Genomic DNA, 15,498 nt, shown 5'->3' on the forward strand with positions numbered 1-15,498 from the left:
AAGTTCTGTTGTAGTTTAGATGCAGAATAAATAGCAGTAACAAAATTGTCCCATGGGCAGTTAAAAAGCAAAACTAATCTGACATCACACAATGTGCTAAACATTGATGTTGGCTGAGGAAAGACATCTCAACTTTTTGATCTTTGAACGGTTGACTCCAAAACATGCTTACTGGGTCTCTGACAGGAAGCAAAAAGCATGTTTAGAGTGGAATACTCAGAAAAGCAAAAGGTAACTAAGCATGCAGTAAGTCAAAGCTACTCCAAAACTGCTATGAATGCATGTGCATAAGGAAATAAAAGAACCTTAGTTACTGTAGCTTAATTCTCTAAAGAGAAAAAACAGAGGCTGGATTTACAGATGTCAGAATGGTTGTTACGTAGCAGTTTGAGGAAAAGGAGGAATGAATGCTTCTATGTAGCTGAAAGAAATGGAAGTGATACATCAGAAGAACTGTTTCATAATTAGTGAGTGTGAAGAATTGAACCTTGCTTTCATTGTTCATTAGTTATCATGGAGTGTAGGTATCCCAGAAATGTTCACTGATAGTCTTTCATTGTAAGAGTAAAAGTAGCACCTCAGACTATAAGGATCCAGAGACATTGAAGACCAGAGAACAGGGCTTATTTGGAAGGAAGCAAATATTGAGGAGTTCAGCTTTTGAATCAAGATAGAGACCTGTTCTGAGTCTTCAATGAAAAAGAATGAAAGGAAAGCAGTTAGGCAATGGCTGTAGTGCAAACTGCATGCAACAAGATAGCTTTTTGATGATGTGTCTGTCCAAAAAATATGGCCCATTTTTGTTGTCTTTCTTGGTAAGTTCACATACTTGAAAATTACATGGCCATAAGCACTAATAAATTTCTCTCAAACTGTCTATGCTGGTGGGGAATATCAGTCTGTTAGAGGCTTTATCAAAAGCTCTTGTATTGCCTAATATGTCTACAGTGGCTACTGGGCTTCAAGCAACCACTGTGAGCAACATCCAAAGAGGTATTAAGTAGTCATAATTAATTAGGAACTTACTAGACATCAGTCTGCCAGTTTCTTTTCCTGTACAGTAGAGAGTTGAATCTGGGCAGTAGTCAGTAAGAAATTCCCATCACCTACTGGTGATGGAAGGGAAATTAAATTTTTCAAGCTCATCATATTGGTAGTCTGGGGAAACTGTTAATAATCACAAAATCATTTGTGGTGAACTGTCTCCTGCTGTGATACCTACTGATCGTTAAACTGATACATTACTGATCGTAAAAACTACGCACTATTAATTAAAGTAACCCACACTAGTCTTGCAGTTTAGGCAAGTACTTGAAGTAAAAAAGTGGTTATCTTTAATTTGAATTCTTTCCAAAGGCTGAAATAAAGAACTACTTGAAAGGCAAGTACCTATCTCTAATTTTCCATAAATCCATCATATATATTAGGATAATGGTATGTAAGCTGAGGGAAGGAGATGTACCACAAGTGCATTTAATTTAACTTTGACAGGTGCTTCAGTGAGTAGATGAAACATACACCCTCCATTGTGGGATGGTTGGCTGTGTGTTGAATATCATACAACCCCTCTCAAACCTAAATGAACAGGGTGGCTGAGGAATTGGGCAGTAGAAAAAACAATGTTAACTCAGCATTGGCAGGTAAGGATCAGCTAATTGTATTGCCCTTGCTTTTAGTGCTCCTGAACATCCAGATTTCTTTTTCCTCGGTCTGTGCTTGGACCTCTTCAACTTCTGTATGGTTGCAAAGCATTCAGACTCATATTACAAAAACTAGGTGTGCTGAGGGGATGCTCTGTGGCAAGAAACCAGGAAATGACAAGCTGCTTCAAAAGCTGCGTGGGAGCTGATTGTCCATCAAGACAAACAGTTAGTAGAGCACTGAAACTCATAGTACTGATGGCATATACGTTTGGCTAGAGAAGAAATTGGCTGACATTGATGTATTTTATACACCTTTTCAAAGATTTATGTAGAATCACTGGAATAGTTGGCACACCTTGCTGAAACCTGTTCATAATTAGGTTGGGCGTTTTAAAAGCTCTGTGGAAAATCAGGTAATTTCTTTTTTCCAGGAAGGAGCAAAACTGGTTTATGTGAGCAGATGTTTGCATAGACTGCCCGAGAAATGTTTGAGCAGCTATGAAATCCATACATGTGAGCTGGTGGACTATGCAGAACCATTACTTCGGTTCTATTTTGTATGCACTTGGGCGACAACCACATGATTGTAATCATTTGTAGTTTGGCTCATTGTGCATTCCAGGTGATAAGAAAATAACACAGCTACTTCTCTATCTCTCCGTTCTGCTTCAGAGTGGCAGATCACAGAGTACCTGGCTGGAACCACAGAAATTAGAGATGCTTTGTTCTTCTGGAGGAGCGTGTTGCTACAAGTATTAAATGTTCTTATTTCTTTCAGTAAGACTAATTGACTCTGCAACAGGTAATGTTTGTCAATAGTTGAGAGTCTAAACATTGTTTATTCTGTCATTGGGAATATGTGTGGCATGTCATCTTGTGCCCTGCTGGCTCAGATTTATTCAGGAATAACAATCACTTTTACTAGTATTTTTATACACTGCATAAACAACAGGAAGGTTCAAAAGGTGATTTGAACATCTGTATTAACTTGGTCTTGCTCAAGTGCTCTTCTGAAAGACTCCTTAAGCCTTCTCCTTTTTTTTTTTTCTCCCACAACTCATCCCTGATGGTCTTTTTTTCCCCATAAAGATCTTTTCTCCTACTTCTTCTTGTTTTCTGTCTGTTTAAAATACGATTTTATAGGTTTCATTTATTCTGTCTTCATAAGAAAAGAGGTCTGCAAATGTCAGCAACAGGAGGGTGGCACTTGTAATTTTAATGCTCAAAGGTATTAGCTGCCTTTGAGGTGTCCCCCATTTACTCCCCATGTTTAAAGAGGAAGAAATGACTGAAATCTGTAGCTTAAAGATCCTCATCACCACCCCCTGAGGCTCAGCAATGTGATTCAATCCCTCCTCCATCAACTTTTTCCAGCACTGTAAGGGAATAAGTAAATTCTGCTTGGAGAGTGATGGAAGAACGAAAGAAATATTGATAAGGATTTAAATAATAATTTTTCTTTCCCTCCAAAAAGGAGAGGGGGGAAAAAGCTCACCCAACCACCTATGGTATATTTTTGACAGCAGCTATTCCTGCTTCTTATTTCTGCTTACATGTAGCTATGATTTGGACACCATGGGAATGGAAAATTAGTGAATTTGTTACCCTGTGGTATGGGATGTGATCCTTACTGTGTGCTCTGCAGTATCTGATTTGGTAGCTTGGGGATGCTGGGCTGACTCACAGAACCTAAGGGATCTGGGAAAGGACAGTCCTTGATGGGGAGTCACATAGAATTGGTTTGCTTGGGTGAGTTTGGGGCTTGATTAGGAGAGACTGTATCTGCCAGAGGTGGGAGGGGAATGAAAGAATCCTATATACTCTTTCTTTCAAGACAAGAATGTAGAGGTGCACGAGATAATGTAGGACAAATATGTACCCTTTTCCTAGTATTCTTGATTTCTGTCTCATACATGACTTGGTGTGCTGTCTCCGTCTTCCACTTGAACTGAGGCTCCTGCTTTTACTTCACTCCTTCCCCATCATGGAGTATCTCATCTCTCTGGTGTCTGTCACTGCCTCCCAGCAAATAATTGCTGTGAGGTGTTTTCTTCTCAGGAGCAGTTTAAACTTCTTCCGAAGTTTTCATTTGTATTCAATTAACTTTCCAAAGGTTAAAACAAAACAGAATACTTTGGCAGAAGTTGATTGTGACAGGATGCCTTAGTTTCCTTCCTCTTTGTGGATTTTTCTGGGAATCAAATGGAGTCCAGACTTTTGGTCATGTTCAGTAGTTACTATGTATTTTCCTGTACCTACTGAAATCAAGCAGGTTCCAACCTGCTAGTTTATTTTCATTTGCCTATGCACAATCTGTTTCACCTTGCGTGTATTAAGGTTGTGCCTGCCTAGCAATCCACTAAATTTTAATTAGTTTTAAATAATTTTAATTAGTTTTTAATTAGTTTTAAACGAGATGGACTAAATGCTAAGTGACTGAGGTTATTTCAGTTAAAATTCAAACGTGGTTCTGTACCCAGTTCTGGGTGGGAGGTGAGAGAGGAAAATTTATATTAGAGAAGCTTGAGGGGGAGGAGGAATGGGGATGGGGAAAGAGGAAAAGCAGCTCTTTTTTGAGATGTTTGAGCTCAGACTTGGCGTACTAATCTGTGCTTTTGACCTAATAACGCATTCCAAACTTGAGGACTATTCAAGCAATGTCCAGGTTTTAGAGTAAGGGGTTCTCAAATCTTTGTAGAAGATCTCGTGTTGTGCTGTAACTGTCAGTTTCTGATATCTGTCATCCTGTCCTCTTTGCTTTCTTGATTATCTCTTACCCCCCAAGTATTTGCTTGTTTCTCCTCTTGCCCACTCTTTTTCTTCTTTCTGGTGGAGACTGTGTGCAACACACGAAATGGGCTGAAGTCTTCAGTTGTGACTCAGCTGCTGGTCATACATTGCTTAATAGGACATAGTCTGAGAGAGGGTTAATTTGGCTTTAGGGAGTTTCCACATCAAATGAGGTGGAATCCTTCACCAGAGGATGAATCCTTCCATTACACTGTCTTGCTGTCAACAAAACCGTGTGGCTGATAAAAGGAAGTGCAAGGGAAGACTCTGTTACGCTTTACCACTTCTTACATTATTTTGGGTTTAGGGGGTCTCTAACATCCTTTATCGATTGTGAGAGTCATCAAACTACCTTAACTTCTTTTCTAAAAAAGAAACTGTATACCACTTCTTGCAATTCTGACTGTGTCCGTCTGAAGTGACGGGCAGCATCTGTCCCAGCTTCGACTATCCTTACATGTGGTCATGGTGACATATGCTGCTTATACCAATAGGTTGATGAGGTCAAATGTTAAATGGTGATATTGTCTATAAACAGTTTTCAGGGGAGTGAGAGGGGAAGCATCTGCTAAATGAGATAAACCTCACTTCTTTTAGAACCTGTGAGTCTTGAATGGGGATGGAAGAATAACAACAGCCCATTTCTGTGAACTTGTTTTATTTACTGCAGAGGCATTAAGTCTACATAGTAATGGCATTTAGACTGAATCAGTACCACAGAGCCCCTAAGAATCCTGTTTCTGTTGAAGGCGTGAGGGATATCTGGGTCACCTATGAGGTAATGAACAACATACCTACAGGCTTTGATAGAAATGTTCACTGTAGTGTCACATTTGTTACCTAATTCTCTTTTTACTGAACTCTAAAGAGTAATTGAGAAGGAAATCTTAAAACAGTTTGCAGAGTCGTTGTGTTGTGTTACTTTGAGACATGTTAAATATATTACCTCTATGTCTTTCTCTCTTAATGCCTTTTTTTTTCCCTTGGTATGGATTTTTTTTTTCTTACACATGCCCTTTGTATCAAACTCTGTGTGTTCAGCAGAGTTTCTTTTTCTTTCCCTGCCTGAGGTTTCCTCTATATACTAAAACTGAAAAATGAAACTGAGACACCGTGTATGGTGTGAGTTATGGCAAGGGTTAAATTTTAAAATTAAATTCCTTTTGTAGTGTTTAAGCAGTGTGGAGATTTCAACAGAACTTCCTTTATGGTGTTACTTAATTTTTCAGCTATTCCTTGAAAGGAATTATGAGGTAGTTTTTTCTTTACAATGACATTTGTTCTATTAATTATTTTGTGAAACAAAGAATTGTGTTTATATCTCACCTACCAGTGGCTGACAGCGTGAACTTGGGCAAATAGTTTAGACCCTTGTACTTGTGTTATATCTGGAAAATAAGAAAGGTGAGAATGTTTTATGTAAAGCGCCCTAGTACTGAAGTGCAATGCAAACTGAAAATATGAAGATTACTATGCATAGTTACGGAGTTGTGCAAATAGGTAAAGATTGCCTAGAATAATGGAAGTAATCCCATGGCACTGAGGCTAAGTTTGTCACTAACAGAAGCATGCTCTGTCTTCTACAGCAAAACTGCATTATGGGGTTTTGTTTTTAAAGAAATTTGATACCAAAGAATGCAATCAGTGGTCTAAAAATTAAGGCTATGATCTGGCTTCTCCTGTTATTTGGATGGGTTTTTTTACATTTTTCTTTTTGTCTGTGTGCCAGTCAGAAGATTGTAATTGCGCTGTGACCTTATTTGCTTTAATAAAATGAAACTCAGTTCAGTTATTTGATGAATTGGCAGACAAATATCATGATGTCTAGTTTGGATATGGGTGTGGGTGGACTGTTCCTTGCATATACTAGTGGTCAAAGTCCTTACTATGTACCAATTAAGAAAAAAAAGGTCTATTTAAAAGATCATTTACTGGTAGGTGAGCAGATGTGGCAAATGCTTAAGGGCAGGAGGGGGTAGAGGGATATCCATTGATAGATACCAGAATGCCTGGTCAGAAGGGGTCCATTCAGACATTTTTAAATCCTCCTTACGATTTTTAATTGGATTTAGTGTGCTAATTGGAATATACATTTAAAAAGTCCAATAACGAATGGTATTTATAGCACTTTGTTAGGGTATATCTTCTGGAACTCAAAGCATGCATAAAGAGAAGAGAGACCATGGTCAATTTTAAATTTCTGGTTGATTTCAGTGAGTCTCAGCAATGTCTTTTATACCTGAAAATGTATGTGCAAAAACCTCTTAGAGTGACTAGTTCAGCTGAAGTGGTGTCCTATTTCGTGTAGTTTGCAAGTTAAAAAATATCTTGGTTGTAATACACTGTATTTCACTTGTATTCTAGACTTAGGTCCAGCTTACCTAATTAAAAATAATTGTATTCAGTGAAATAAAAAGTGTCAAAGAGTTTGCAGTATCTTTAACAGGCCTTTTTTTGGGTGCTAGCAGGGTTTTTCATTGCATCATGGCCATAGCTTTTGTCATCTCTTCATTAGCCACATGTTAAATATTACTTAATCTTTTTCTGTTTTACCTTGGGAGTGGCTCTTGAGGTCCATGAAAGTCCACTCCTTTGCAGCAGCTTGTTCCAAACTCTGACAGAGAGGTCTGAAATTCTTAGTTTGGCAGAGCTGAGGTGAAGCTGTGAATAAGTATGTATAATTTGCTGAAAAGTTCTGTAGAAAACTGAAGTGGTTTATGAGTTTGAGATTGATCTAGCAAAAAGCCCATCTTGTCTGTTATTTAGAGAATAGAGTATCCTAAATTTTTAACAGATCACCTTAGGTAGATTTGAATTTTGCATCCAAAAGTGGGTGGGAAAGTACCACCTTTAGGCAAGACTGAAACAGTATGATTTCTGACTTGAAGTGAGGTCTAGCAGGAAGAGCTAATGTGTCTTGGTTTGCATTACTGAGCGGATGTATCCTCAGAACTTACTTCAGAGTAGTGGGAACTCATCTGAGGTTGAAATGTAGATGAAAGCCCTAGACTTAAGGGCTCAGAGGCAAAGCTTGTGTTGGAGAGGTTTGAGTGGTTTTTTTCCTAGTTTTCTGTCATCAGATAGACTTTTAAGAATAGTTGAAGAATTGTTCAGTGGGAATTTTGTAATGCAACTTTTTTTATAGCCAACTTATCAGTTTTAACATACTATCATGCTATAAATGTTTCATCTTTATTTTATAATACCTTCTCATAAAGGAACTGATAATAGCACAATCTATAGCAGCACATTGTGAAATCCAGAAAAGAACACTGTATCTTCTTATCTGATCTTCTGCATATCATACACCAGTTACATTTTGGCTTTCCTCCTCCACCAGGTTCAGTAACATGGGTTTAACTAAAGCCTGTTTTGCAACAGTGCATCTACTCCTGATATTTTAAAATTAAGAAATACAGAATCTACTGATTTCACCACTGTTTGTTCCAGTAGTTTAATATTATTGTTTCTGAGAGAGGTAAAAAATGTTGTATTTCAAATAGCACCAGTCTCTCTCTCTCTCTCTCTCCCCTCCACCCCCCCCGCCCCCTGCCCCCCAAGAGTAACGATACATTGTGAAAATATGATTGTCTTAACTAAACTTTTCTTTTTCCCTATCATTTTCATTAGAGTTTTGCAGAGTCTACACTAATGGCACATTTTATGACGAATGTTTGTTTACTTTCACAGCCGTGGGTTTTTTGGCTTCCATTTTCTTCTGACAATCTGTGTTTATAGAGATAACATGATCTTGGCAAAGCATGTAGTGCTGTATCTTTGCAACAGCTGGCTGGTATTTCAGATAGGGAACAAGTGGAGAGCTCTCAGGCCATTGATGATTAAGGAAGCATTAAGTCAACTATCAAGCAAGTACATTTTCCTGAATTATAAAGATAACATGTCAACATTGCTATCGTAAATTATTCAACAATATGAAGCATTAAAATTGGGTTTAAAAAAAGAATTTATTCCTTTTTTAAAAATACTTCAACCCTTCTATCAAAGAATAACAGAAACTGCAATATTTATACATGGTAATTGAACTCTAAATGATTATTTGATAAACTTCTGAATGCACTTATATAGTTTTGAGGTTTAGAGTATTAGTATTTAGTTAAACTTTTGTTTACAGAAATCCCTTGATTTCACATAGTTCTGTGGCACTGTCTCACAAGATTGTTGCTTGGATGTCTCAGAGGGTCTTTTTTGTGTTTTGTTGTATTGCATTCTGTGACCAGGCCCTGATTCTGTAAGGATTTATAAATGTGATTTAGTTTGTGCACAATGCCCATTTGTAGCCCTGTTGAATCTGTATAGGATCTAAGTGGTGGGACAAGGAGGGGAGGTGCTCTGGTTGGGGCGGGGGGGGGTGTTTGTTTTTTGTTACTAAAGCAGGTTTTATATTTGTTGGTTTGGAGCTTCATACTCTAATCTTGCCTAGGTTTTTAACTGCTCCTGCAATACCAAAGAAAACTTAAATAAAAATTCAAGGCATCTTGTATAGATTGCATTGTATGGAATTATATTTTCTACAAACAAAGATAATTCAAAGTTAAGCACTTCTAAATAATATTAGTGTTCCAGATTTATGTAGCTGATATGTCATTGTAAAGAGTTAGTCTTTGTTTCCTCTACAAAACTTTAAGCACTTTTCCAAAGGTGGAGGTGGGATGGGGAGGGGAAACACCAAAACCCCCTAGAAACCCTTGCACCTTGAAGAGGGAATTCCTACAAGAAATTTGCGTCGGGTCTGGCCTGTTGATATACAATTTCTAAACTGCAGCTGAAAAAGCAGAGTAGGCTGAAATTGAAGAGAGTCTTTCTGGAGAGTCCAAAGGAGACACTGGTGTTTATTGCTCTTGGCTGTTCAGTAGAGATTGCTGATTCACTCTGACTTGAATGCTGCCCTGTTTACATGCTGACAGTTATTTCTGCAAAGGGCTCGTTTGTTGAAGCACATGTTTTCAGATTCTCTTCAGATAGTGTAAAAGCTGGGATAGAAGTAAGGGGATAACTTCATCCAGATGTTTTCACATTTTTGATGACTCAGATTTACTAGTCTTTCCCTCCCCCACTTTTTTCACTGAAAAATGTTACAGGAAACAAGGTCATGCTTGTTTTATCATGCAGCATATTATACAATGTTCTTGTCAAGACCACTTTACCCTTTGCTTTTGTCAGGTAGTGAAAACTGGGAGAGGAAAGAAACCAAGGAACCCACAAAAGTAGGAGCAGCAGAGGGGACATCTTACAGTATTGTGAAGAACGTAGTGGATTTCTTTTTGTTTTCTCTTTTGTAGGCAGAAAAGGTATCTGGGGTTGTGACTATATTCTCCGTGGTCCTTTACCCTGTATGGTAAAGTGTAAAAGTGTACTTTTAATATCTAAAGGTAGAGATTTAGAAGTTTGACAAAGAAGAGTAGTCTTAGTCTTGATATTCTGTTGGTTGAAACTGGAGGTGCCTTTTCATCTAGAACAATATAGCAAAGAGGTATAGCAATACTGTTCTGTGCAATTATTTCTCACTATACATAAGGTGAGCACAAATTTCCTTAATCCATCTTTGACATTTGATTAACAGTTTTTTCTTAAACTATTCTGATACTTGGCCAGTAACCAGGGTATTTCTATACTTCATTCATTTTTTCCTCTATTTTTTTCATGCTACTAAATTCAAGTTGTGTGGAAGAGGATAAACCGCAAAATAAAAGTGGCTTAACCCGTGAAGGGGTAAGAAGGTTTTTAAACATTGTTTTACACTTTTTGTCTTTACTTTGGCTCTTCCTCCTTCTGTGTACTTCCTGCTTGCCTGCAGGAAACTAACGGTGTCACTGCCCTTCCTCTCACGACATAATCTTCTACTCCTGGTTCACAGGAAGAAAATTCTAGCTCTTCAGCCTTTGTGAGTTTCTACTCACAGTGTAAACACATATGACAGTTACTGTAGAGGCAGTAGTTTTGCTAACCTCTGAAGAGGGAACTTGCCAGACTGGGGAAGTGAGATAAGAGGGCAAGAAAAGGGAGATGACGGAATTCAGAAGGAAAGTCCAAAAGGGTTTAACTTTTTAAAATCTAGATCTTGGGAAAAGTGTCCTGAACAACCGCAAGCTGGGCAATTTATGCTAATAGCCAATGGCAGCTGGAAAGTGTTATGGCTGGTTTTCCTCACAGAAATGTTTGCTGTGAGAAACCCTCTATCTTCTGTGAAGGAAGAGAACCTTGTATTTTTCTGCCAGGGTATAATTCTGCTTGATTAAACTGTTGCATTGTTATTTGCCCAGAAGATACCTTTTTTATAGACTCGGAGCTCTAGAGCACTCCTGTAGCTGGAGAGGATAAAGAACTTTGTGGAAGGTCTGATGCCCTTCAGAAGTACCAAACTACGGCAAGTGGTGGGTCCTGGCTGTTCTCTTTCTGCCACAGTTAAGCTGATGAGAACAGACATTTACCTGAGAAATCCCTGGCTGCCACAGGAAAAAGGACACGTCTTCTGGAGGCTGAGAGAAGAGTAATAGTTTTGAAACCTTCTCCTTTGTGCTGCAGCTGGTGTCTGCTTTTCCACTGTTCAGCATTCTCAGACTACAACATGACATGTGTATGACTTCTGATAGCTTAGTGTAGCCTGCTTGATTCTTGACAGCATCTGCTAAACTGGCATCTGTTTTGCAACTGTTCATGCTATTCTTTGGCCACACAGTACTGTAGCTACAACTGTTGGATCGTGTTTTGACAAATCTCTTTTCAGTTATGACACTGGGAATTGCATTTTGAAAAGGATAGCTTGCTTTGTTCAAAAGTGTCTTCCAGCATCACCTCCCCACTATCTCAATCTTGCAATGTTTAAGAAAGCCAAGCAGTTTGAAATACCACTTTGCTGCTGTTGCTGTTGTACTTTTTGCTTTTGTTTGCTCTTTCAATACTTATTTTAACTTGTGAGTATAGCTATAACTGTCATATGTATTCTCTAGAGGACATTGAAGGGTTTTTCCCCTAGATGGTATTTTCAACAAAAATGCCTTTTAATAGAAAACCAGTTTTTTCTGTTTCAGTGGTGAGTCAATGTTTTTTCCACTTTGAAATGTGATTTTTATTTTTTAACCTTTTTTTTTATTGTCTTCTGATTTCTTGGTAATTCACTGGTAGTTGTTTTTACATAGAAGCCAGTGCTTTGATTGTTCAGTGTAGGACAGTGGTTCTCCATTTTTTGTAACCAAAACCACCACGCAGAATGAAAGTGGTAGCAAGTGATAGCGATCCTCAGAAACACTTTTTGCTTGGAGTTAATTTGCTCCATGCACACAGGAGCATTGGCAATTCCTTTGTTATGTCTTTTTGAAAGAAATCAAAGAATCAGTTAAGGAAGACCTATACTCTACTAATTAACGCTTATTTCATGGTCTAAGCTATTAAACAGAATTCAGTTTTCAGAACAGTTCACGAAACAAAATCTAGTATGATGTGGCATACTTGTGAAAATATCACTCAGTCCTAATTTTGCTCTTGTCGTCTTTTATTGCATCACTTTTAGAAGAATTTGAGAGAGGTGTGTAAGGGAATCGTAGGAAATTGGTGACATTTTTCACGTACTTCATGCAAAAGGTCTTTCTGACCTATTATGGTTCTTTTTCCTATGTCCTCTGTGCATGTAAAACTGTGCAGATAATGGTGTCTTTGAATGGACTAAGGATCCTCAGATGCCACTGTCTCGGGAGATAATCTTTGCCAAAGCAATTGGGTAACCATTTGTATTGCTTGGAAATTTTTGGATGAAATAGTCTTTTTGCTGAAATTTATCAGCATGGTGAAATTGAAATGTTTTACAGATGCGGACCGACTTTTGCCAAAGTTCTGATGACAACTAAGCAGAGCTGTTTCTTGTGGGCAGGTCTGATCTGATAGCTTTTCTGGTAACTCTCTTACTTGGCAGGTTGCTGTGATGCTGAGGCTACTAGGATGTATTGTTCATTCTGCTTTTCTGACAACTCCCCCAAGTAGCTTTCTTCATGGGAGAAGCTATAACAAGAGTTTCCTTCTGTTGTGAAGAACTTAGAATCTATCATGATTTTTTTTTATTCCTAATCAGAATGAAAAGATTAAAATCCTCATACTAACAGCTTCTGTCCACTTAGTCCCTGTGTGTCATGGAGATGGATTAGGCCAGGATCATTACTCTTTCCTTGTGCAAAAGTTCATGGACTCTTACTGAATTGCTGATACAGGCAGTGGTTTGCCAAGTGAAAACTGTAAGCAAATGTTATCTTTTCTTCTCCACTTTTTTTAGCATATGTTTTGTCATTGATATGTTAGTCTGTCATCTTCCTGCTGTATCTGCTTTCTACCATGTGCATTCAAATTTTGATATATTAAAAATCCTTGTGTGATGTTAATGTACAGCTGATAAAACCGGAAAATTCCTTTGGAGTCACTCAACTTTTTGCAGTTGTTTCTTGTACGAGCAGTTATTTTCTTGTGTCAGTGGCTTTACCTTGGGGCAGGGCAACTTTTGGATCCCCCAGTAGGCAGAGCATGTTAGAAAAAAGACCATGAAAACTGCAGACATACTCTTTCTCTACAAAACATCTTTAAATATGTTTTAAGACAATGTTTTATATTTTTATGAAAGCTATTTTTAAACGCAGAACAAATATTACTTGGGAAAAGGCAACAGAGTTTTCATAATGCCGAAGATAATGTGTTTTAAAGCACAGATTAACTTCGTGTGTAAACTTGGCATCTGTTGTCTAAGCAATGGAAAAAGTTATCAGATTTTCAAGATTGCTTAGTGTTTTTAAAGGCATTGTTGAGGACTTTGATAAAGTTAGTCAGAAGAATGTTTACTCATGAATATGTGATGGAAAGATGTGAATCTGTTGCCGTGAATTTTTTGTGAAATACTAGCTGCTGTAGTGTGTTCTGACTGAACAAAGGCTTCAGAATCTCTTGTTGGTCCATTGAGGAGCAGTGGCATTTCTGCACATGGTGATGTTTTAAAAATACAATACTTTATTGCCTGTCAAAGTAGCATATGCATTTGGTTCCTTAAATTTAATATACTTCTCTGTTTAAAAAAAATTCACTAAAACACACCTGCATATGCAAAGCAAATTAGACCAGATATGGAAGGAATATAGCATGTTACATGCAGAATATTGTTAACTTTTTAAGATTTTAGAGTTTCCATATCACAACAGGCCATGCTGGGTGCATGTTATGGGAAAGTTTAGTTGTGCTCTATTTGTCTGTATATTCAAACTGAACTGTGAAGACTGTAATTAAATATTAAGTATATATATTAAGTGTAAACCAAACAAGCTAACCAAAACAAGTGGGAAACGGACTGACTTTTCTTAGTCTAATCTTGGGTTTAGAGGTAGAAAATTATTTTGGTGGTCGTGTAAGAAGACACATAATACTCTTTAGAATTTACTGATGTTCTCCCATTACTACTGACTAATGTAAGACCTGTTAGCGCTTTTTGTGATATTTTTCTAGTCTCTTACCTACATTCTTAACCACCTATCTACCATTACTTGGGAAGGCTTTCGTGATTGATATTTAGAATGCTTACTCAGATTCCTTGAAAGAAGGATGTGTGTATAGGCATATGGAAAGTGTGCACATTTTTGTCATCTTCAGTACACAAAATGTCCTAGTCTACAGGCAATAGACATGTTGAGTTGTTGGGAGGCAGCCTATTTCTTCAAGGTCTGTCTTGTCAATAGGAAATGCTATTTTCATCTTCCTCCTCTCTTGCTAGTAAATTGAGTATTTAAGGTATTAAGTGACACAGGCAGAATAAACACTAACTGTATTTATAGGAATTCTGAAGGCTTCCTCAGAAATGACTGTTTCAGGTCGTAGAACCACCTCTGCATAACAAGTTCTGTATTGTGTTCTTTGCATAAAATGGCAACCTGGAGATGATGGACTAATTTATTTTCACTGAGTTTTGTTAGACTCTAAGTTCATTTTGGGATTGGGTGTTTAAATCCTTGCAGCTGCCAGAAATGTAAGCTGGTGTAGACTTGAAGAAATTGGGAGGGGAAGAGGAAATGTGGGAGCTAGGTGACTGGCAGTATGGTGCACTGTCAGATTGGTACAGTCAGGAATGTAGGTAACATTCTTTGCAATTCTGCTGGTAAAAGAACAGGTTGTCAGATGAGACTTACTCAGCCTGAAAGTATGTAAACTAATGATCTTATAAATCTCGATGCAGATCCTATAAATAGGTATGTCTGTAAATGTGTGCTGAAGAAAAAGTGGTTGACTGTCTCCTTAAAGAGAGAGAGAGAAGTATGTTACTATAACCACCATGAGCCTTTTCAGCTTGGAGTTTTTAATCTCAGAATTTCCTTGTGTTTTGTCCAGAGCTATGAGCTCCTCTTTCATAAACAAGGAATTATTTTTCTGTTTGTCATGTGAAGAAAGATAGACTTGATATTAGGCTGCTTTATTCAATTTTTGCATTTGAAATGCAAGCTGCAGTGTCACTGAGCTTATTCAAAATGTTGCAACCCTTATTCCACTGAGCCCTACTAAGCAGAGAGTAGTAGTGGCTTGAGTTCTTACCTTAACCTGGTTTGTCCCATCAGTTCATCATCAGCTGTCTTATATAGCTAATGATGTTACACAGTTGATCTGGAGTTTATGGGAAAACTACGTAAATAATAGGTAAATCTTCATGCAGCTCTGCTCAACGTGAAGAGCCCAGCTGGGAATGATGAATGCAAGGCAGTTGTCAGCATTGAACAGTACTTTTAAAATAGAAAGTAGTTTAGAATACCCAGCAATGCCCCTTGATCTGAAACCTTCACGAGCAGATGGTGGTTCTGTGCTTTGTTTGAAGCTGGTGCTCTCAGATCAGTGTGTATGGAATGTGTGCTTGGTAGGTCAGTGACAAACTGGTCTGCCGCAAACAACCCCCCTTTTCCCCCTCTAGCACTTTAATACAGACCTGGAAAACTTGCGTTGACTGTACCGGACTTAAGATCAGATCTTAATTGGCTGGCTAGACAGTATTTGAAGGAGAATCCCTGGAGATGTGTACAAAATACACAGCTGTCCA

The sequence above is a fragment of the Cariama cristata genome, unplaced genomic scaffold (assembly GCF_000690535.1).
Source record: "Cariama cristata isolate BGI_N322 unplaced genomic scaffold, ASM69053v1 scaffold6222, whole genome shotgun sequence".
NCBI classification, from domain to species: domain Eukaryota; kingdom Metazoa; phylum Chordata; class Aves; order Cariamiformes; family Cariamidae; genus Cariama; species Cariama cristata.